The sequence below is a fragment of the Cherax quadricarinatus genome, chromosome 33, assembly GCF_038502225.1.
Source record: "Cherax quadricarinatus isolate ZL_2023a chromosome 33, ASM3850222v1, whole genome shotgun sequence".
Classification (NCBI taxonomy): Eukaryota; Metazoa; Arthropoda; class Malacostraca; order Decapoda; family Parastacidae; genus Cherax; species Cherax quadricarinatus.
Window position 1 is genome coordinate 21,050,240 of NC_091324.1, and position 25,364 is coordinate 21,075,603.

The 25,364-nt window shown below is 43.1% G+C and overlaps 1 protein-coding gene across 5 annotated transcripts in view; it reads left to right on the forward strand.

The window, feature by feature from the left end:
* The window catches only part of LOC128693867 (PDZ domain-containing protein 7), a 270,106-nt gene that overhangs the window by 33,028 nt on the left and 211,714 nt on the right, over nucleotides 1-25,364 (forward strand). For 4 of the 5 annotated variants that reach the window (XM_070090906.1, XM_070090900.1, XM_070090904.1 and 1 more), the window contains exon 2: nucleotides 25,205-25,234. The exons of the other annotated variant lie outside the window; for it this stretch is intronic. The gene's annotated coding sequence lies outside the window, so the exon portion shown is untranslated. The remainder of the gene's footprint in view (nucleotides 1-25,204; nucleotides 25,235-25,364) is intronic. 5 annotated transcript variants of the gene reach the window in all.

Consider the following 25,364-nt stretch of genomic DNA (forward strand, 5'->3'; position numbering starts at 1 on the left):
TATCAACATGTCGGTTCTCTGAACCATTCATCTACAAACTTGAGAATGCAACTTCTGAGCGGCTTTAAACTTAGTGTTTTTTTATGATGATGATCCCTGCAAGATATCTAGAAAATGCCTCTTCTGACTGGCTTTACACTTTCAAAGCTGTTGTAGCTTACGAGAAGATATAAAATAGTTTGGGTTGTGTACATACCGATTTGTCAGTCCTGTTGAAGAAACTGGGATATTAGTTTCCGTGCCACGACTGATTCTTCTCATTGGCTCACCATCTTCAGTGAAATTTATTGCATTAGAAATTTATGCCACGGTGTGTTATGCCTCTTGCGTGGGTTGAAGTAGAGGGGGCTGAGCATGTGGTATGAGGGGACACCTTATTCGGATCGCGCAGCGACCGAGGGTAGTCTAGTTTTCGTGGGGAAGCACTAAACTCGTAGGGGTCATTCAGTGCCTAGAGAATGGGAGGGAAACAGGTTTTATCCACGGCAAGTGAAGGGTAGCAGCACTTCAGCAGCAAAAGTACTTACCCCGTTGAAGGGACGAAGCGTCGTGAGAGGTGATTAGGGCCCCTTCCCTTGAAGTGAGGGGGGGGGAACGGGAGTCGTGAGAGTGAATGAGTGAGGTGATGAGGCAATGCCACACAATGTATCATGGTTAGATACCAGTCGTCACACCTGCATCACACACGACAGTCATAAATCATTTTTATGCTCTTTGACGCCATTTCCTAAATATTTGTGTCACTGCCATGACTAACACGCACAGTTGTATGCAGGTACACACACAACTGCTACAAAATATTCAGTGAATTAGTGGATAGTGACTGGTTTGAGATGCAAGGAAATAGAAACAGGGGACACAGACGGCAGCACAAGACACAGAAGACCCACAGGTACGCTAGACAGTTCTTTTCCAGTCTGAGGGAGGTAAGTAGAATGCACTAGGTGAAAATTTTATGGAGACTATCGCCACCGCTCAATTCCTCTTTAATCGCTCACCACCACCCCTCCCTCCACCATTGTAATCGACATAATTTTTAATAATCATTTCTTTAGTACAATGTGAACGTTGATATAAACTTCACGAAGAAGAGTTTATATTTGTTTCATTTAAGTATCAATACTGCTACCGTTGCAGTAGCCCCGTTAGTGGTTATACAGCTTTGTGTGTATTAACAATGGGGGGTTGACACCAGGAGGATCATCATCCAGAAATTTGTGCTGGAATGACCCAAGAATGTGTGTTAAACCAAGCCAAGCGAATAGACTGACTCTTTAGGGACAGGAATTAAAACTACCTCCGCTCCTTTGGATTAGTACCCTGAAGTGGCAGACCCGGTGCATCCTGCAGACAAGAAGTACGTTATTCAGGGTTCATCAAGACGCGGGTGTTTGGCCTTCCTCCTCCAACAGGATCATCACTTCAAGACGACTGACTCTGCTGGTTGATGACCGGGCGCGCACACCACCCATATCCACTTGCTTTCTTGTGCTCCTGCTTTCCTCTGTGTAGCCTGCAGCATGCGGCGTACTGTGCAACACATTTAAATTATTTGCCCATGACTTTTTTTTTTTTTACTTATGTCGTGGTTCATATAATTACCGGGATGTCTGTCGGGATCTCTGGTGAGTTTTAGGAGTGTATTTTGACATTCAACAATTCAGTGGAAACTTTTGACTGATGCTGGTTATTTTAACTTGGCCTGATAGTATTTGTGTCGTCTTTTATTCGTTCTAATAATTATTCGTTGCTAATTTTATCTTATGTTTTGTGTCGTATTTATTCTCGTATCAGTAATAGCACTGAGTGATCTACCAGATTAAAGCGTTCTTCGGCTTTTAAAAGCCTAATGTCACTTTGAATCCAACCCAGTTACCGCCTTTCCTCAGATGCTGTGTAACCAATACGTATATCATAAAATAGGATCCATGTAATTTATGACTATTAGCCTTGATAACATTAAACACCACTAATATTAATCACTGTCAAGATCACTTCCCACACAGCAGCATCACCACCACCACAGCGACCTACAGTCAAAATGTTCTGTAAATATCACATCCACCTACCGACCACAACAACCACCACCACTGCAATAATCATCAGACATCAGCACCGTCATCATAATCACCATCGCTATACTACTAATTACCATCACTACCATGAACATCGCTTTCACCATAAATATCACCATCTTAATCATTACCATCATCGTCACCATCTTCAGGGCGATATCCGCCACAGAGTGCAGTTTTACTCAACATTAATGTTCTTAATTACAGGTGAGGAGGCCGCAGACATCCATCCTTGTAGCCAAGTTCTTAGTTCACCAGAGGTCTTACACTCTGTAAACACCTCGCACCTTTATTTTCTGTTTTTATTCGGAAGATTAGGTTATTTTACATTATTTTTCCTGCCGAGCATCTCGAATTTGCTTCTGATGTTTGTGGGAAGATGTCAGACTGCAGAGTTCAGAGTACTCGCCACTCCCTGCCAGGTGTTTATTCGCGTGATCCTCTTTCTTCATTATCTGTGCTTTTTCTCTTTCCCTTTACTCCCTTTTTTACCATAACACTTTCTTGTGTTCCACTCCTTCCTCTGACAGTATTCTTTCTTCTCCCTCTGTCTCTGTGGTCCTTTTCATTTCACACTCCCTACTACATGTGTATTTAAAATGTGTTTGAGCGGTGTGGCCTCTAGCCCCTTTCTGCTCCCCGCTCCCCTCCCGGTCACACAACTTTAATCAACCAACATATTTCTGGTTACTTAGTTCTGTACAAAGTGCTCTTAAACGTTACTGTATACACAGTTTGGCTCCACCGCTTCCATATTCATTACACTTCTCTGCTTCAGACACTTCTTCCAACGTCCGTGTCTGGGGATGGGGGTAGAAGGGAGGGGCTTCAATTTAGGTACCCCTTGTTCTGTCCTTACATTTCAGTCTTGTCACTTTGCTCAAGCAAAGTGTACGTCGTAATCATAACTACCCTAGTCTCTCTTTCTTCTAGAGTCCTGTATGAGCCATGAGGAAATTTTAGGGGTCTGTTAACCTTACCTATACATTTTTTTTAATTGATAGAATTTGTATATTGGTTTGACTTTCTGTAATATCTCTGGGTTGCGAGTGTTGTGTGTGATTGTATCTGATTTTTCATCAGTGGCTGAGTGACCATATTGGTCAGAATGGTTTGTGAGCTAACTTCCTTCACTCGCTTCTAGTCATGTTCAAGTCTCTGGGCCTCTCCTCGTAGCATACACCCATCAGCTCTTCGTAATTGTTTAGATTCCATGATGGCACAGTGTCACTAAGACGAGTTTGTCATGTATATAGTGTCCTCGAGGATATGAGAATCCTGGAGTTGTACAGTTGATGTGCTCCGGCGATATGTTCTATATGTTTCATGGATTTTTTCAGTTTCTCTAACCAGTCAGTATTCAAGTCTCGAGCACACCCGCGCCTTCCCTCATCCTTGACTGAACTATCGGCACCGTGTTTGGCCATAAACGCGAAGTTTATTTCCCTATATTCAGTCTGTGTCCTCTATTGTCCGTATTTTCTTAAATTTACATCCACAAAGAGAGAGATTTAGAACCCTTCTACCTGCCACTTCTGGTTTCCGGAATAGTTTCTGGTGGACTATTGGTCAAAATGTTCATGGTAGTGTTCGATAGTAGTTGTGAAACCCCCTTTTCTTTACTCCTATTGACTAGATTTAGGGATTTCTAGCTTCCAGGGCTCGACTGTACCTACTCTTGAAACTGTGGCATGTACAAGGGCATCAATGGACAGTTGTTGTGCGAGGTTCATTTTCATACTTTCATTTGGTTGAATTGTTTCCTAAAGTTTTTTATTAGAATTAAGGGGAAGCGCTAAACCCGTAGGATTATACAGCGTCTATGGGGGGGGGATGTGGAAGGTATTCAAACTTAATTCAGGGAACTGGAGCACAGATCCAATTCCCTTGATCAAGAGCCCCTCACCAGCGTCAAGGAACCTCCCTTGAGGGGTTGTTTCCTAAAGTTTCGTTCAGTGCAAAATAATGTGTAATTCTTGTAGTATTGAGAGTTGAATTGGATTATTAATTTCGTCTCTGCCATTGAATTAGTCTGAGAATTTCAGTGCGTGTCTGCTGATCTGTCTGGCAAGTTTGCGAAGATTATTTACCCCATTTTTTTTAATTATTTAAATTTGATACACCATAAATTGCGGCTTTTCAGATTTGGGTAACGTTTTAAGAGGTCAGATCTAGTTGCCTAACATATTCATCATGGGTGGTTGTACGAAGCTTGAGTGTCGTGTGGTGGTCACCCCTTGGTTGACACTTCTGCCTAATCTCGATTCTTTTTTATTTAGTGTCGGTGTTGTTTTCTATCAGTCAGTCCCTGCTGGTTGGTTCGTCAGTTGGATTTAAAGCCTGTCGAATGTGTAAGGGTCATTAAAGGCAGAATGTAACCTGTTCACCACCGGCCAAAAATACTTGAAACCCAGAAGTCTGTATTAAATTCTCATGTATACACGTAGCGACATACACCTGACGGTGTATACACGCTCTCAGTTTATTTCTCAAATACATTATTTGTATCTTCATTTTGCTATTCATTTTTGTCTGTCAAAAATGAATAAGCAACATTTTTGACTGTGTCAAAAATGTTGCTTATTAAATCGTGACTAATTGTAAGTCACCGTTTTCCTTCCTTTCATGTTCTCTCTCATACTTCAGTTATTTTGCTTCACACAAACCTCTCTTTTTTCACCTTTACCGCCACTGCTAATTAGTGGTTAACTAAGTGCACATCAACGCTTGCTTGCCACTGCTGTAATTTCACGGTGTTGTACAACTGGCTCTTGCCTGGCGCTGCTTCGTGCTCGCTTCCCTCTGCCCTGCTCGTCACCTCTTCTGTTGAAGACTTATTTTTTTTTTCAAATTATTGACCCCGGTGGGTTATCAACCCAGAATAATTCTGTTAAAATGTGTGGTTTATCCGGTCCTCTTCTCCAGGTTGCAACCCCAAGACAATTAGCTAGTGTACCTATTTACCACTGGGTGAACAGTGGCAGCAGGTGTTAAGAGAGACGGCTCTCAGGGTTCAATCCCGGGACGGTGGGCTCTGGCCTGAACGTTCACCACTGAGGTGAGTCACCTTCCTCACTGTTCTAATTAACTTGGTTTCACTCTTTTTCATTTCACTTGATTGTTCTTTTTTTTACTGTCTCTAATTCGTTCTCGTTTCTTCCATTCTCTTCATGGGACTCTTCATATTGTGCATTTCTTACCCTCTCCCCCTGTGTTCTCGACCGTTCGTATGTTCCTATGAAGTTGTACTCGTCGATTTGGGGCAGACTCTGCTCCTAACCCAGTACTTTGAATATACCAAACATTGTGCTGCTGACGCCAGCACAGGTGAACTAGACGTGCTGGGAATATATATGCAATCCTCAATTCAGCAAACATACTGAGGTTGTTTACATATACTAGCAGACTGTGAGAAACTGGGAAGAAAGGGGTGAGAAAGAGAGGGGTGACGGGGAGATAAAGCTAGCTGAAGAATACTGAGCACGGGTGAGGAGTCGGTATTAGTACCCAGATCAGGTGATGGTCAGGTTGTAAGCTCACCTGCCTTGTCTCTCATGGTACCCAGGTACACCTGTTCCCACAGATTTGATATGCGATGTTTGTGATCACCTAGTTGTGGTTGTTGACGAGGGGGAAGGCGAAGGTTGACGAGTCACTGCTGGCCTCTCCGCCTAAGACTACCTTGATCGGTTTTATTGGTTTCTGGCCTCTTGACTCCTTTATTACGACGACCTTTAGTTCAACAAGAGCTTTATTAAGGGAAGTTATGCTCTGTTGTTCTGTTTATGAAGAAAGCTATTTGTTTTGCTTATACTGAGGTAAATGAGGAGACTCAGCTTATGGTATACGGGGATACCTTTCTCGGATCGCGCAGCGATTGAAATACGTCTAGCTTTCAAATATTTAGATGGTGGGGTCCCGCCAGGATACACCGTGAGAAAGTGAAAGCTAATAACATTCGTGAACGTATCTAATTATCGTTGGCAATTTCCTCAATTTGGGTACGTATCTTCCTGGCTTGCGGAAGCGGGATACATGACCGCTTCGCCGTGACGGTGAGAAATGCGGCCATCACATGAAGTGATGTCTTGTGCTTCGTCTGACCTCTGCTTCAGAGCAAGTAGTACAGTCTGTGTGCGAAGTCCTTTAGAAGAGACTGCTGCATATCTATGTGTCATCCTCCGTTCTTGGCACAATGATCCACGTTCATGTTCTCCTAGACTTGTTCTTCCACCCTGCAAGCACATCATGAAAGCAATCCATGAAGGCTCTGCCTTTTTGTCCTCAGCATTCCATTGCCTTCGTTGAAAAAGCTTCCCAGTGTTATGTTGCCAGGTGTTGTGCTGAAGGTGGTCGTACCGTATGAGGTCCTTCGTCCGGGCCATCCTCCACTTACAGCGTCAAGGGGGTCACAGACATCCCACCAGACATCCATGCTTACCAGGTCCTCGTGTAAAGTCAAAGAACTGATTGAACAAGCCTCTTCATAGAAGTAACTTTAGGCACCCCGTTCTATAGACTAGCCACATCCTCAGACCAGCCCACATAAACACCTTCAGCGAGACACCATAAAGATTGTGTCATGCAGTTAATCTACATGCTACTGGACAACCAGTGTACTGAACCATTCCACATATTACTGGACAACCAGTTTTAATTTATTTCTTAGGTAATGTGTCTTAGGTAAAACCTATGACATGCAAATTTGCCGTTAATCGCAGGCCCATCATTTCTAGGACTGGAAGCGCCTCACATAAGCTAGCCGGGACCTCGACCATTTCACGCTCAGTTGCCTGGAAGTGGAATCGTAGAAGCGTCTTAAAGGCATTAACATAAAGACGCAGACCACCCATCACTGAGCCACTGAATCGAGTAACACACTAAGAAAACTTCTTGTCAGTAATGTTAAAAATACAAAGACAAAAAGTTTGTCAACCCATGAAGAAACGGCCTGCCTCACACTACTTAATGTAGAAATAACATCAGAATTCTTATCAGCATTACATAAATTAATTAACAAGAGCCCGCCACAGGGTTGTCTAGGAGTCTCTTTCCGAAATATAAGCGGAATTGGGGCCAGGACCAGGGTTTGTCTAATCTGGGCGGCTGCCATAAACAGAGTCCATACAGGGGTTATCAAGAGTCGCTTCCACAGAGGAACTAGGAGAGATTGTTGGCGCCGCGACAGACATAGACGTTAAGTGATGTGCAAGAGAGAGAGAACGGGCACAAAGCAGAAGTGCAAATGGAAATGCGAGACTACCAGTTATTAACAAAATGAAATCGCTGCCCCGCCATTAGTCCCCACACTACACCCAAGCGACAAGCAGTGTCAGCCTCCTGTCGGGAACCACCCTCTACCTTGCCCAGGATGGCTTACCAAGAATTAGCAGTGCAAGGCTTAACAAAACTGCTTATTTTGACGTTAACAGCGTTTAGCTAGTAATGGGAGAAGGTGGACCGCAAAGAGCAGCAACGCGCAAAGCGTTCAAATCACCTCACTACGGTGACACAGCATGTGTGTGCAGTATGAGGACCTGAGTTCCTGACTGACGCTAAACTAAATACCAGTGAAATAAAATATGATAAACTCCGAAAAATTGATGACATTTGATATGTATAAACCAGAGCGACCAGCTGGAATATTGCCCTGGATCCTGGAAGAATGTGCGGAAGAACTAAGTTTGTCATTCTGGATTGTCTTCAGCACTTCGCTGGAAGACGACAAATTGACAAATAAATGGAAAATGGCGATCATTATTCTGTTTGTATCTTTCAACTTGTAGTTTAAAAGTTATTCTACCTCACCTTATTTGAAAGTCAACCCTCATTTAAAACATACTGCCACTCCCCAGGATGCCACCCCGCAACAGTCGTTTAACACCCAGGTACCTATTTACTGCTAGGTGAACAGGGGTTGGGAGGGAATAGATGCAAGAAAACGTGCGTAACGTCTCCACCCGCACCTTGCCTTCGACTGATAACTGAAGGACATTGCACTGGAACCATCAAAAACTGATGAAAATTGTCCCTTAAATAGACTAGAAGCGGAGGACTAGGAACAACGTTAGAAAAACACAAAACATGGCAACAGTGTCATCTAGACACCACATCAGGGCTCTCAGCGGGGTTATGACAACACTGTCACAGACACCACCTCAGAGTTGTCAACGGGGTTTAAGCCACAGTAGATAGACGTTAGAAATATAAATATATATATATATATAATATATATATATAATTATATATATATATATATATATATTATATATATATATATATATATATATAAATAATTTTACACCCCGATATTTAATAATGTCTGTGTGTATAATTACCTTGTAATTGAGTTTACAGGATCTTTGAATTTCAAGTTCCTAGGTCCGCCTCCTTCCTGTCGGCTGCCCTCAACTGGAGTCCTTTTATTTTAAAGCCACAAAACTGTTTTCGTTTCTATGTTGCTCCTTTTTTAGTGTGTTCCAGCGCTTTGTTGCCCTGATGTTGGAGTGGGGCGCTCTAGTGTGTTCCAGTTCTCTAATATTTGACACTGAAGACGTGTTTCCTAACGTTCCCGCGAGTCGTGTGTTTGGTAATCATTTGCAACCCCCCATCCGTACTGTTTCAAATTTTAATTACCCCTTTGCAGTTACAGGAACAGATCTTGTACCTGGTGTGTCCAGCTTCATTATAAAACCTTTCACGTATGGGTAAATATCCATTTGAAATTCTTTTATTGTGTATGCATCTACATGCATGCATGTATCTGTATACGTACGTGTGTGTCGTAGCACGGTCGGCGAAGCATAACAAGAATGTGGGAGGAGGATGAGCGGAGTGGAAGGGTCACAGACCCAGCTGGTGCAGTGACCGCTGCTCACTGTTCCGCTCCCGAGGTTCACTGTCAGGGCCTCCTTCCCTCACATGCTGGACCGGCTCCTGCAGGAAGGTTGGAGGGGCGTGGTACTGGCTTCTGGGTACGTGGGGAGGGGTGCTGTCTCTAGGGTTAGGGTGGGAGAGAGGTAAATATTTCAAGTGCTTGACACACGCAAAAAAAAAAAATCGTAAAATTTTATTTTATTAGAGGGAGAAGAGATGGAATAGTGTTGATTGTGAGGGGTGGAATAGTGATGTGATGTACGCTTGTGCTGCAACCTATTCAGTAGTAGTAGGCTCTTAACCAGTAGTGGTAGTTTCTGCAGAGGTTACCTGGAGGTGGTGGTACTTTCTGTGGTAGTAGGTAGATTGCGGGGAAGTGGTGATGGTTTATACATACACGTCTTTGTTATGTATCTATCTAATAACATCACAGTAAACAGGTGTTATCACAATATGCAGAACAACCACTGTGAAAAATCACAAAAGCGCTTGGAATTTGACTATTTTTCACAGTAGTTGTTACACACACACATCCACATCCATATGTGATCGGTCGTTATGTAAATATTTCCCAGTTTTATTCAACTGGACTTCACCAGATGATGGTGCCAAGAGTTACGTCACCTGACTGGTGTGTGGTTATGCTGTTACCTGCTTGACATGCGAAGTTGGCGAGTAGCCTCCCATGTGGGAAGGCAGGCAGACTGGAGGGCAGGTGGGCAAACATCACTTGGGTCACTATACACATAGCAAAATTCTTTGTACTTTGAGTGTCTCTCCACCCACCTATTATTATTATTATTATTATTATTATTATTATTATTTCTCCAACTTTTCGATATTATTCCTCCCATAACTCGAGAACTCCTCATCCAATCGGCTTCAAATTTTCAGCACTAGTGTGCGGTAACGAGGACTAAATTCTTGGAACAACTGGCATATTCACTCGTCCTATGACCAAATTTGAACTTATTCCAAGCATCTTGAAAATGTTGGGATAACTTCCAAAATCCTCAGTGGCGGAATTTCAAACGTTCAGAAAATAATTAGACGACGGCGGAGAGTGACCTTCAGTGAAGATCTGATCATTTGGCGTGTAAAATTGTAATTATTTTTATTCCTGTTAAATGAATTTGTTTACCTCTTCTGAACAGATTCAGTATTTAACGGGTGATAAATCTTAATAATAATAATAATAATAATAATAATAATAATAATAATCTTCGTTTCTGCAAGTACATGTACATGTTATACAGGCCTGGCTGACATCAGTGACATACTTACTACTATATAGAAAGCCCCTTGTTATGCAGAGCATCTCGGGCAAATTAGGTCAGTTTTATCCCAGGATGTGACCCACACCAGTAGACTAACACCCAGGTACCTATTTTACTGATAGCTGAACAGGGACAGCAGGTGTCTTAAGGAACACGTCCTAAGTTTTTCACCCTTACCGCGGATCGAACCACGGACCTCCATGTGTGAGCTAACTGCGCTAACAATCGGGACAGGATAGTGCACATTAGGTATTTGCGTGCAGGGAAATTGGTGAATTGGTTGATGAAGTAAGAGAGTTTGGAATCATTGAAATGTTGTCATAACTGGAGAATGACTCGCCAGATTGGCTTGAAATTTTCACCACTAGCGTAGGTTACTGAACAGTTTTAACGCTGCTTTCGGGTGGCACAAGTTTTCCAATTTTGGTGTATAAATAATGATTCGTTTTTGCCGTATTGAAACATGCTGGCGTACGGCCAGCAGTAACAGACTGGTTGATGAGGTCTTGATCCACTGTGAAACCTGGTCATAGGCCGGGCCGCGGGGGCGTTGACCCCCGAAACTCTCTCCAGGTATATTCCAGGAATACCCATTCACTATTCCTCTTGGGTACATTGAAGTAGAGGAGGCTGGGCTTGTGCAGTCTGGGGATACCTTCCTCGGATCGCGCGACTACCGAAATACATTTAGTTATTCCATTTTTAGAGAGACGTTGCTGACAGAGGCGACGCCATTGAAACATGTGAAATTTTGTGGGTTAATCCAAACCCAACCCAATCTTGTGGCTTAACACCGGGATAGTAGTCTTCTCTCCCCCCCCCCCCACATCCTCTCAGGATGTTACCCACACTGGTATCCTTGTCCTCTCCCCCCAGGATGCTACTCACACTGGCATTCTTGTCCTCTCCCTCCAGGATGCTACTCATAACAATCTAGCCCCTAGGAACATGTTTACTGCTAGGTGAACAGAGGCAGTGAGTGTAAGAAGACTTGCCCATTCGTTGCCCATCGGGCAGGATTTAACTTGATAAAGCTGTACATAGAAACGTTGTCACAACGATAGCCTTTATCTTGCCATTACGTTCGTTAGTACGCTGCTGTACTCGAGATCGAACCCGGGCCACTTCGGTTGTGAGCTCCCCCAACGCTTTATCACTGAGCTGCAAGATTCTCTCGCACTCGTTCTTGCTGTCATACTCATGTGTCAGCAGTGTAATGTGTCAATGGTGGAATATGTCAACAGTGGAATGTGTCAGCAGCCGAATGTGACGGTGGTGGAATGTGCCATCAGAGCTTCGACATCAACAGGTATTCCCCGTGTTAGGTCACAAAGCTGAGAACGAGTTGAGTGTGACGAGGGATGTTTGTGTGGGTGGAGGGGAGTGTGGGTGGTGGGAAGGGGTTGTGGGCGTGAGTGGGCGGTCACACCTGCTCTATTGTGTGGCTGTGTGAGGGCGTGGCACACCTGCTCTATTGTGTAACAGTGGTGAACTGGGCCTTCCCTGTCGGTGAACTCTCCCGACAGTGACGGATATGGTCGGCCAGTTCTCCTTACATCCCTCTATAAGCACCCACTTACGGGCACCGAAACCTATAGCATTTCTGAAAGAGAGAGCGACCAACCTGCATAACATTGAACAACTGTGGCACTAGCAGAGTGCCACAAGGGTCAGTCATACCTGGAGGTTATTCCGGGGATCAACGCCCCCGCGGCCCGGTCCATGACCAGGCCTCCCGATGGATCAGGGCCTGGACGTATGAGCCACAGCCCGGCTGATCCGGCACTGACTTTAGGTATCTGTCCAGCTCTGTCTTGAAGGCAGCCAGGGGTTTATTGGCAATTCCCCTAATGCTTGATGGGAGGCTGTTGAACAGTTTTGGGCCCCGGACACTTATGGTGTTTTCTCTTAGTGTACCAATGGCGCCCCTACTTTTTATTGGGGGCATTTTGCATCGCCTGCCCAGTCTTTTACTTTCGTAGGGAGTGATTTCTGTGGCACCAGCAGAGGGCCACAAGGGTTAGTCGTGGCACCAGCGGAGCTTTACAACTAAATTATACTTTTTACTGTTAGCAGATAATGTACAATTAAGGCGGATAACAGGTTAGTAGAGAAGACAGCAGGAGACTTCAAGCAGACTTGGCCACTTCAGTCTTCAAACATCCTCAGGAAAGTGGCTACTGCAGTCCAACCCTAATACATGCGAAATAAAAAAAAAAAAAAGCAGAAGAGGTAGTAAGGAGATCGGTAACAGACTATATCTTGGGAAGAAAGACGCTGCAGAAGCGTGAACGGAGAAAGATCTAGGGGTAAGCATTCCTCCAAGCATATCACCAGTAGAACATACAAGTCACACAACTTTCAGCATAGGTAAGATTAGCTCACCTAAGAACTGTTTTTCTTCATGAATCTAAATGAAAGATTAATTTAGGGCATCACACAAAATGTTCTGCCCATCTTGGAATAGATGTCAGCAAGGAACTCACACCTTATCAGGTATATAAAGACACTTAGAGAAGATGCAGGGTTTTGCCAGGAGATTGGTTGCAGAAGTGGAGGGGTATTAAATAATAACAAACTTGAACTCAAACTATGAGTGTTAGAAGAGCAGAGAACCAGTGAGGGAACGATCATGACAAACAAATCCCTAGCTGCCTTCAGGAGGGAACCCGAAAGATACTTAAAAAATAGCAGTTCCTGATCAGCCGGGATTTGGTGCATACATTTGACTGTGAGCGACAGGAACTAGTAGCCTGACCAATCAGGCCAGTAATCAGTAAGCCTGGTCTGGGACCGGGCCGCAGGACCGGTGACCACGGTAAACGACACCATGTAAACACTAGATAGTGGATATGGACAGTCTTTTATGCGAGGAGAAGAAACAAGGAACATAGGTGCCAGATTTATAAACACGAAGGTGAGAAGTGGGGAAGATCACTGGTGCCCAGAAATCAGTGAAACCCGTCTCTTTAAGGAGTTAAAAGACGAGGCCAAGCCATGTGACTCGACCCCCTGCAAACACAAAAGTCAGTATGTTCAGTTGCAGTTAGTCATTGTGCACTCATTAATTCTTATTAATACCTACTAAAATACATTTCCAGTGCAAAATTTATTGTAACAATTATGTTGACTGAATCCATAATTGTGTGTTATGAGCAAGGTAACGTAACGTGTTACGTTACCTTTAGTGTTACGTTAACCACTGTGTTGTAACATATTCGTTATGGCTGCACTCGTGGAGTGAGGAAGGGGGGGGGGTGCTTGTTGGAGTATGGAGGGGCCATTTTGGGGGTGTGGGGGTGTCCTTGTACGGATATAAGTGTTGGGGTATCGTGGTGGGGGTGTGTGGGAGTGTGGGGGCTCGTAACAAAGGGATACATCGGTGCTAATTTTATGTATAAAGGCAAAACATGCCTTTGTACCTCTACAACATGACGCCTTTGTACCACAGTCGTCGCAGGTGGTCTTTTAATTTCTGTCTTTGTAGTTCATTATTTTCAAGCTCTTTAGTATATATCCATTTGTGTCTTGACAATGGTTCAGGATGGACCGTAACGTCGTAATAAAGTTCCTCAAGCAAGTGCGGGTTTTTTTTAGTGTGTGTATATATAATATATATATATATATATATATATATATATATATATATATATATATATATATATATAAATACTGAGAGTTATCACTCGGTGTGTGTAAACTAATAGGTATATTAAGGTTACTTTTTTTCCATATTTTGGAAATAAATACACTGAGAGTTGCATCACTCGGTGTGTGTAAACTAATAGGTATACAATTAAGGTTACTTTTTTTCCATATTTTGGAATATAAATTATCCGAACCCTTAGTGTATATTACTGTGTCCCTCTAAAATAAAAGAGGCTAGAAATGTATGTTCTCGAGATGGATGATGCTGGACACCGTACTCGAGGAGGGTGATACTGGACACTGTACTCGAGGAGGGTGATACTGGACACCGTACTCAGGAGGGTGACACTGGACACTACTCGAGATTGGTGATGCTGGACACTGCACTCGAGATTGGTGATGCTGGACACTGCACTCGAGATTGGTGATGCTAGACACTGTACTCGAGATTGGTGATGCTGGACACTGCACTCGAGATTGGTGATGCTGGACACTGCACTCGAGATTGGTGATGCTAGACACTGTACTCGAGATTGGTGATGATGGACACTGTACTCAAGGTGATGTCTAATTAACCAGAGGATCGCAGCAAGTTTCAGCCTTCGATGGACAGAGGAAGTTTACACAAACACGTGTAACTCCGTGTGTACACTTCGAGTTTACTTTATCCCTTATTTTAAAGATTTATGATCAACGTTAGTGGATCTCACTCGCCTTTTAAAGGCTGATAAATCAAACCAACTCCCACAGGTTTTTTTTTTTTTTGGACGATCTGTTGTGCAAAAGATACAACGAATGATGGTCATTAGTGGTCATACTTAAAAATATATATGTTGAGAGAACTGTCACATTTCTTCCAGTCACTAGTTGCCGATGGCACTTTCTTTGTGGTTTAAATTTTTTGGCCGGGGAAAATGTCTCGTAATCCGGGTTTAGGCAGCGTCATTGAAGCCAAATACTTAATGTACATTTAAAAACCGGATTAGCTATATGCAGGAGTGTGTGGGTGTAAGGGACATAAATGGAAGTTAAAACTACAGATTAGTTACAAGGATGCCAAGATGTACTTTTCAGTCTCACTGTAAAATGAGAGCGAAATATAAAAAATTTGAAAACAAGAGGCAAACTTCATGCATAATTTTAAGAGTAGATAATAGAGACCAGAAACCAGTATTACCGGTCGATGAAGCTTAAGAGGCGAGACCAGGAGGTAGAATTCAACCCCCGCAATTTCACATTAGACTACAGATGCAGACAGTGTAAACAGCTTTGCCCGGGTGTCTCGCTTGGCTCGGGAATCAAACTTGGGGATCCTTTTTGTTGCCGATTGCTCTAGCCACTGAACGGGCCAGTGGTCCCTAGTCAGTGTTGCAAAGATGCTGGCGCAGGATTGAGACACGGCGCGCCATTCGCTGCCCTCGACACGGAAAAATATCATTAGCGGTTGCATTCAGATCAGGCGCGTGGAAACAATGGTAATTTGCCGGCTGTTAATTGTGTTGTCACGTCACACTTGGGTGTCTAGTGCCAACAAGAGCCGGGCGGTGCCACTGGTGAATGGGGGGTGTGCCAACGAGGTCAATAGGAGAGTGGGGTGTGCCAGCGAGGTCCACAGGAGAGTGGGGTGTGCCAGGGAGGTCCATAGGAGATTGGGTGTGCCAGGGAGGTTCACAGGAGAGTGGGGTGTGCCAGCGAGGTCCACAGGAGAGTGGGGTGTGCCAGCGAGGTCCACAGGAGGATGGGGTGTGCCAGCGAGGTCCATAGGAGAGTGGGGTGTGCCAGTTAGGTCCACATGAGAATGGGGTGTGCCTGGGAGGTCCACAGGAGAGTGGGGTGTGCCTGGGAGGTCCACAGGAGAGTGGGGTGTGCCTGGGAGTCCACGAGTGGGGGTCCTGGGAGGTAGGAGAGTGGGGTGCCTGCCAGGAAGTGGGGGTCCTGGGAGGTAGGAGAGTGGAGTGTGCCAGCTAGGCCTACGGGAGAGTGGGGTGTGCCAGGTAAGTCTACATGAGAGTGGAGTGTGCCAGGGAGGTCCATAGGAGAGTGGGGTGTGCCAGGGAGGTCCACAGGAGAGTGGGGTGTGCCAGCGAGGTCCAGGTAGTGCCTCGGGGGAGCGAGTGTCTGAGTCAGTGCTTGAGTCAACAGAAATGTTTATCTTCAAATATAAACACAAGGAGAGAGAGTTTCTAATTGTTACGTTAAGGTTATTTACACTCAGCGCTGTGTTATTCTGCACGCATCAGCCTACTGCCCAGGACAGCTCTGCTGACCTAGGCCTAATTTACTTGTAACAGATGAGTGAACTGCAGATATAATCCGGATGTACTCCTGTAAACCCCTTTTGGGGCCTAGTTCCTAGGCCTTTTGTGTATCCATATACTCTTGCGTTACCCTCCACAAGATGAATATGGGGTGTGCGGTAAACTAGCCACTTCAGTGGCAAAATCTACTCTGTTCTAGGCTTACTGCTACACGACCCCCCCCCCTCCCCTCCCATCCTCTCCCGAGCTCCCTCGCCTGAGTATTGACGAAGGAACAGTATATAAAATATCGCTACATGATGAGTTTCTCAACCACAACTCGAAAGTTGTTTTTTTTTTTCATCGCCATTCCACCCATCTCCATCTAACGTCCACCCAACCCAACCCAACCCCACCCCTTCCCGCCCACATGTTTTCCCGCCCCACCCTACTACAAAGTACAGACAAATGTAGCTGTTGTAATCTGGTGACCGCTTGAACATGGCTTTCAGATTTACAACTTCGTTGAATTGTTATATTCGTTTTTTTTTTTCCTGGGAATTTTCTGCACCTTGACAAGTGACTTGGAAGAAACAAGAGCTAGAGTTCACTGCCTCCTGATGGGGTGGGATAGTGTTTTATAAAAACTTAGTCTCTCTCTTGTGGATGACACCAACACCTGCCGGTAAAAGAATTGTTTGCTGAAGTAACAGGTTCAAGGCCTGACACTCCATTGTATATATATTTATATATATATATATATATATATATATATATATATGCAAAACAACCACTCTGAAAGAATAGAGAAATTCCAAGCGCTTTCGTGACTACTCACATTATCAAGGAACTATGAAAGTAAAGCATCCAAGGAAGCTATATAAGGGGTCTGGCCGGCACCTCACTATCAGATCCCACAACGGTTTAAACACCTGACGCGCGCCGACCCAACTTGGATAGGTCCTTGGCACAACTCACCCCACAAACTATTCTACCCAAGAAAAAAGAAATTTTAACTTTTAAATAATCGTTAAAATTTCTTTTTTCTTGGGTAGAATAGTTTGTGGGGTGAGTTGTGCCAAGGACCTATCCAAGTTGGGTCGGCGCCCGTCAGGTGTTTAAACCGTTGTGGGATCTGATAGAGGTGCCGGCCAGACCCCTTATATAGCTTCCTTGGATGCTTTACTTTCATAGTTCCTTGATAATGTGAGTAGTCACGAAAGCGCTTGGAATTTCTCTATTCTTTCAGAGTGGTTGTTTTGCATATTCTGAAATCACCTGTTTACTGTGATCTTATTGCATATATATATATATATATATATATATATATATATATATATATGCAATAAGATCACAGTAAACAGGTGATTTCAGAATATGCAAAACAACCACTCTGAAAGAATAGAGAAATTCCAAGCGCTTTCGTGACTACTCACATTATCAAGGAACTATGAAAGTAAAGCATCCAAGGAAGCTATATAAAGGGTCTGGCCGGCACCTCTATCAGATCCCACAACGGTTTAAACACCTGACGGGCGCCGACCCAACTTGGATAGGTCCTTGGCACAACTCACCCCACAAACTATTCTACCCAAGAAAAAAGAAATTTTAACGATTATTTAAAAGTTAAAATTTCTTTTTTCTTGGGTAGAATAGTTTGTGGGGTGAGTTGTGCCAAGGACCTATCCAAGTTGGGTCGGCGCCCGTCAGGTGTTTAAACCGTTGTGGGATCTGATAGAGGTGCCGGCCAGACCCCTTATATAGCTTCCTTGGATGCTTTACTTTCATAGTTCCTTGATAATGTGAGTAGTCACGAAAGCGCTTGGAATTTCTCTATTCTTTCAGAGTGGTTGTTTTGCATATTCTGAAATCACCTGTTTACTGTGATCTTATTGCATATATATATATATATATATATATATATATATATATATATATATATATATATATATATATATGTCGTGCCGAATAGACAGAACTTGCCATCTTGGCTTAAATAGCAACGCTCATCTTGCCATATAGGACAAGTGAAAATCTGTGTATGCAATAATTTCGCCAAAATCATTCTGAAACTAACGAAAAAAATATATTTCACTGTGTTTGTGTTAAATTTCTGTAAACAAATCTAAAATATGTTTAGTTGGGTTAGGCTAAAATAAATTATTGTTGTTATAATAAGGTTAGGTAAGTTTTCTAAGATTCTTTTGGTGCAAAATTAAAATTTTTTACATTAACATTAATGAAAAAAATATATCTTTAAACGTATAAGAGAAAATTTTAGAAAGGACTTAATTTTAAATAAGTTCTTGCTAATTGACCAGTTTTACATATTCGGCACGACATTATATATATATATATATATATATATATATATATATATATATATATATATGTAATATATATATAATTTGTTACCTGGTCACCTTCCACATTACTTTGAGCCGATATCACTTAATATATTGCGAACTTCCTTGTTAATAGCTAAAGTGAGGAAGTCCGACTGTATAATATTATCTGTGGCCAACATAAATTACTTAATGGAATCATGTTAAAATGTACATAGTAAAATTATTGAATGTAGTATTAGGTTATGTGTCAGAGTGCGAGTTGTCAAGCACTAGTGTAACGACCAGTCTCTGGTTAACCCCAGCTACCTCTAAGCATCTATCACGTGACCTACCTTATGTCAGGTCATCCTTCCCCCCATTACTGGCAGTAGCAGCTGGTCTACAGCCTAAGTTGCATTGCTTGGAACTCCTCTGTTGTAACAGAGCTGTATTCCCTTAGATTATACTTAAGAAGGTGCTCGTGGGGGACTTATCTGTATATTACGTCCCAAGTATCTGATTATATTCACCGGTGATCAGAATATCTCCGGATGATAACTTGTTAATTTACTCGTGTGAATGGAAATGAAACCTTAAGGTCGTGAACATAGTTCCTTGTAAACATTCTTGCGATCGTAAGATACCAGAGAAAAGTTACTACACCACAGCACCGTATCATCCTTTGCGGATGATACTAGGATCTGCATGAGGCTGTTATCTGCTGAGGACGCGGTTAACCTCCAAGAAGATATAAACAAAGTTTTCCAGTGGGCAACGGTAAACAATATGATGTTCAATGAGGACAAATTCCAACTACTCCGTTATGGAAAACTGGAGGAGATAATAACTAGAACAGAGTATACTACTGACTCCGGCCATACAATAGAGCGGAAAAATAATGTAAGAGACCTGGGAGTAGTAATGTCTGAGGATCTCACTTTCAAGGATTACAACAGTGCCACGATCGCACGTGCAAAGAAAATGATAGGATGGATAATGAGAACTTTCAAAACGAGAGATGCCAAGCCCATGATGATCCTTTTCAAATCACTTGTTCTCTCTAGGCTGGAATACTGCTGTACATTAACATCTCCATTCAAAGCAGGTGAAACCGCAGATCTAGAGAGTGTACAGAGATCCTTTACTGCACGTATAAGTTCTGTCAAGCACCTTAACTACTGGGAACGCTTGGAAGCACTTGACTTGTACTCGTTGGAACGCAGGAGGGAGAGATATATCATAATCTACACTTGGAAAATCTTGGAAGGAATGGTCCCAAATCTGCACACAGAAATCACTCCCTACGAAAGTAAAAGACTGGGCAGGCGATGCAAAATGCCGCCAATAAAAAGTAGGGGCGCCATTGGTACACTAAGAGAAAACACTATAAGTGTCCGGGGCCCAAAACTGTTCAACAGCCTCCCATCAAGCATTAGGGGAATTGCCAATAAACCCCTGGCTGCCTTCAAGAGAGAGCTGGACAGATACCTAAAGTCAGTGCCGGATCAGCCGGGCTGTGGCTCGTACGTCGGACTGCGTGCGGCCAGCAGTAACAGCCTAGTTGATCAGGCCCTGATCCATCGGGAGGCCTGGTCATGGACCGGGCCGCGGGGGCGTTGATCCCCGGAATAACCTCCAGGTAATCCAGGTCAGGTCCACTCTGTGTTCTAAGGAACATATTAAGGGGGATGGGGGGCAGGCGCCTTAAAACTAAAGGGCTCTTATTCCAAGGAACTTTAACTATCACCTTCCGCGGATGAAATTTGACTGCTTCTGTCCCTCCCCCCCCCAGACACTGACCCCCACGGACTTAGTAAATATTTATATTTCTGGAGAGCACTACGTGTTATGGTGTACAATGTTTATGTTGATAATCTTGAAGGACCTGACCTGAGCCGTACTAACATTTTGGGAGCCGCTACGAGGAAGAATAATAAATACATGTTCAAGATGTTTAGTTTAAAAAAACAAAAAAGTGTCATGACAATGACAGTGCCAGTATCATGTTTGTGTATATTATATATAATATATATATATATTGTGCCGAATAGGTAAAATTTGCGATTTTGGCTTAAATAGCAACGCTTTTCTTGCCGAATAAGCCAAGAGAAAATTTCTATATGCAATAATTTCGCAAAAATCACTCTAAACCTAAACGAAAAAAATATATATTTATTTCATTGTTTATTAAATTATTGTAAACTTACCTAAAATATATTTAATTGAATTAAGGTAAATTAAATTGCGCTTGTTAGAATACGGTTAGGCAAGTTTTCTAAGGTTCTTCTGGTACAAAATTAATTTTTACATCAATATAAATGAAAAAAAATATTTAAACTTTTATAAGAGAAACTTTTAGAAAGGACATATATATTTATTATTGCCCTCTTATCCTCCTTTTCACTTCACAGGATGTCGAGGTACAATAAGTTGATGAATTTCTAACTACCTTTCATAGGGAGTCAAGAATTACAAGTAAAGATTTATGGGCTTTAAGGGGGCAGATACTGACAAGTATTCTAACGTTTCAACACTTAGTGATGGAGGGGGGAAATGTAAAAAAAAAAAAAAAAAATTGAAGTTAATTTGTTCCTCGCAAACATTACCCAACATGACGCTTGTGTATCCATTTCTGTGTTAGCACTCGTGTTCGTGTGGAGAACACGTCATACTACGCAATCACTCCCGCTAGACCTAGATAATTACCAGTGTGTGCAAAAACCAATAGGTTGATTACATCTGAAAGTCATTCTTTCTCTTTCTTTACCTCTAAGAAATGTTCGTCCCCTCCCTCCCCTGTCCCTTTTGACCAAGCCTATCACTATGTAGTTTCAGATCGTCTCTTCGAGTGTGCTGAGATGCTGAAGAGCTCCTGAACAAGATGAGAAGAGCTAATATCTCCTTGAATTTGATCTGATTTACCTGCTATTTTCAAAGTGCTGTATTTTTATAATGATCAATCTGTGTTGGATTCTGAATACCAATTATTTCAGTTTTGTGCGTTTAGCAGCACCCGCCGCTGCGACCCTCCTACATGCTATGGGGGAGGGTTAATCTCTGTAGGAGTGAGAAAAGGGCTGGAGGGTATTTCTGGGAAAAGACAACATGTCAAAACTAAAGGCAGGCAAAGAGTGCAAACTCAGGCAGAGTAAAATTATAAGTAGTTCGAATGAAAGCAGAAGCGGATAAACAGAGAAATGACCCCAGAGCGGTTCATCAACCACAAAGGATTGAAAACAGCAGGAAGCAGAGAGGACAGAGATGAATATCCACCCTAAATTAGCACCACTCCAATTTCCCTCTACCCATCCCGACTTTTTTTTCCCCCCTTTTCCCTCCAAACCTCCTACACCTGAGCTCTGACCTCCCCATTCCCAGAATGGAGGGATCCGATACTCCACAGAGAAATGGAAGGTCAACTGTCTGATGTGCATGTGCTGATGACATTACAAACGGTAGTGATATTCAAGTAAAGGAAGCAGGTATAGTAGCCATAGAAACAAAACTCCCAGGAATAACTAACAAGATTTTCCCTGAGGGATATACAAGAGAAGGGAGGAAAGGTAGACTGCTGATTCAAGATGTACGGCATTTTGTAGCAACAAATACTTTTGCATTGGGGACTTGAGAGACTAGGCTGTAGGAGCACTGGAAACAGGAGTAATCAAGGTATTAATATCGGTTGTTTCCACACTACCACGTAACGGAACGACCAAGACAAGAGTGTGAGAAACAGCGCAGCTGCTGGAAGATCCTGGAGGAAGCAGTCCACACAGCAAACAGAACAAAGGCACCTTACTAATCATGCATGACTTTAATCACAAAGAAATTGAATGGGAGGACTGGGACTCACGACGGGGGGCCAGAAACGTGCAACGGGGAAGTGGAAGCAGTAATAGGTTAGAGATTAAGACACGTACAACATTTGGGTATCTTTATTAATGAAACGTTTCGCCTACACAGTCCCCTCAAGGAAGGTTCCTTGATGTTGGTGAGGGGCTCTTGATTTAGGGAATTGGATCTGTGCTCCAGTTCCCCGAATTAAGCCTGAATGCCTTAATGTATAATCCTCCGGGTTTAGCGCTTCCCCCTTGATTATAATAATAATAATAATCGCCTACACAGTAGGCTTCTTCAGTCAAATACAAAGGGAGAAGTAGTAATGAAATAATGATGTAATCAGTCCATCATCCTTGGAGAAGTATTTGAGGTGGTCAGTCCTTCAGCCTGGAGAAGAGTTCAGCTCCATGGTCTGGAACGATATCATTCCAGACCATGGAGCTGAACACTTCTCCAGGCTGAGGGACTGACCACCTCAAATACTTCTCCAAGGATGATGGACTAATTACATCATTATTTCATTACTACTGCTCCCTTTGCATTGGACTGAAGAAGCCTACTGTATAGGAGAAACGTTTCATTAATAAAGATCCTCAACTGTTGCACATGTCTCAGTCATCAACTGGTTGGTATTTTATACCATTTTCAACAGTAATGACACTTCACGAGATTACAAGAGCAGGAAAAACCAGGAAGACTGAATACTTGGAGAGGATTTCGGGGGTCAATGCCCCCCGCGGCCTAGTCTGTGACCAGGCCTCATAAAGTATATTTCCCTAAAGGAAGCGCACACAGGAAATAGATCATGAATCTCTTGGAGCGAAAGACAATATAGTTCGACAGTTAGACTACTTGATGGCGGTAGTGATGGGAGGAAGTGCGTGTAGTAGAGGATGTTAAAAAGAAAACTGTAGGAATAAGTGAAACCGATCGGGTAGGCGTTAAGATGCGGGGTCAGGAGCTGTGATTGAGCCATTGCACACACAACTAGGTGAAACTTCCCTTCTCCCCCCTGCCCCTCCCCCTCTCCCCCTCCCCCACTCCCACACAGTTGACTTAATTATTGTACCTGTTTGTTAGTGCTAGTGATGACGCTTTTCCGGAACCCCCGTACTCCATACCCTTCCCCATTACCCCTCCCCCTTTACTTTTTACCCCCCTTATTCCTTACCCCTCCCTCTTATTCCTTACCCTTACACCCTTTCCCTTTTCACCCCTTTTCCTTACTCTTTACCCCTCCCTCTTACTCTTTATCCCCTCCTTACTCCTTGCCTCTTCCTTACTCCTTATTCCTTACTTCTTACCCCTTCCGTTCACTTCCTCTCATCCCCTTTTCCTACGCCTCGCCCCCTCACTTTTTCCTGACTTCTCCCTCTTTTTCCTACTTATTCACAAGTTCCCTTCTCCATCTCTTTTCCTTCCCGTCTACCAACACCTCTTCCCCCATTTACTCTTTCAGCTCCACCACAGCTACGTTCTCACTGCAGGATGTCCGCTTTTCACCCCCCTCCTGTCCCCCTTTCCCCCTCAACCCCCTTTTTTCATGTCCTTCATTCCTCCTCCCTCCTTTCCCCCTCGCTTTCCCCTCCCTCCCTTATCCTATTACTTTCCCTACTGCTTCATTCCTCCACCCTCCCTCACACCTCTCCCTCACCCCCTCCCTCACCCCCTCCTGAGGACAAAGTAACCCTGACATTTTTTGTCATAAATTCCCCTCCCCCATATATATCTACTGCAAAACATTGCTCCATATTTTCAGTTTTAATTTCATCCATCTTTCATATCAACAAAAAAGCGCACTTAGGAGAGGAACCTTATGACGTTTCGGTCCATCCTGGACCATTGCCAGGTCACAACTGGAGGGGTCCAGGACGGACCATAACGTCCCAGCAAAGGTTTCTAAGATGCAGAGTTTTGTCGAGTTGTTCCAGTCATGGTATTGTGATTTGATTTATAATAATATATATAGCGTACCTGGCCTAACCGCACTTGAAAAGTAATATTTTGATGAAGACCTACACAGAGCGAAAGTGTTAATAATGATTTCTTTTCAACATTGTGTGTGTGTGTGTGTGTGTGTGTGTGTGTGTGTGTGTGTGTGTGTGTGTGTGTGTGTGTGTATCTGCCATCAGTCTGGCAGCATACCTTTAAACTTTCTCGAGTTTCTCTTTGCGTTCGGCTGGGCGATGCTTTGCGTACTTAAGTATTGCTCGTACATATACAGTGAAAGTAACGCTAGGGAATCTTTGATTTCTTGAAGCTCTTCTGGTGTAGTGCGGTGCACGTCGCAACTGCTGCGAGGCTCTTTGCTTGCCTCAGACGAGAGGTTTGTATTATCTGTCGTGTATGGATCCCAAAGCCAGTGTGGGTCATTCATCGCTGGGAATGGTTTTGGTTCGATCTCTGTTTACCTTTGATTTACCATGGCAGTGGGTGACAGGTTTGGAGTAATGCTTGCTCCTGGTTGGTGTTACTTTTCGTCAGGTGGTCTCAGGTCGGGTCATCCTCCCCACAGAACAAGAAACACTTGAAAGTTTACATTTAAGAAAAACCAGGTCAAAGTGACCTATCACCACAGGGTGCTTGAGCCAGGTCACATACTCTGATCGAACTTGGAAATAATTTACAAAGTTTTCTTACCGCTGTATATATCATGTTAGTGTCATTGTATAAGCAAGAATAAACAGGAAAATTATCTCTCTCTCTCATATATATATATATATTATATATAATTTGTATTTTGTATAACACTGCATCTAAGTGTGTGTCAGAGTGTTGTGAATATTTACTCTCACTTTCTACTCGTAAATTCTATATGAATTCCTATTTGTCTTTATTTCTGTATAAATGACAGATTTTATAGCAGTAGGGAACTATTGCATCATAAACTTCGTAATTTTCTGAATCTCCTCTCTATATTCCAGATTGGCAATGACAAAAACGTCATCTTGAAGGTAAGTAAGTTTTTATCATTCTTGTCTCTAGTCTGTCTACAAGAAGAGTCCCGACGACAAGTTTGTTGATATCGGAGTCTGTAGAGGGACACTCTTAAAGAGGGTGTGTGTGTCTTGATTTAAAGAACTG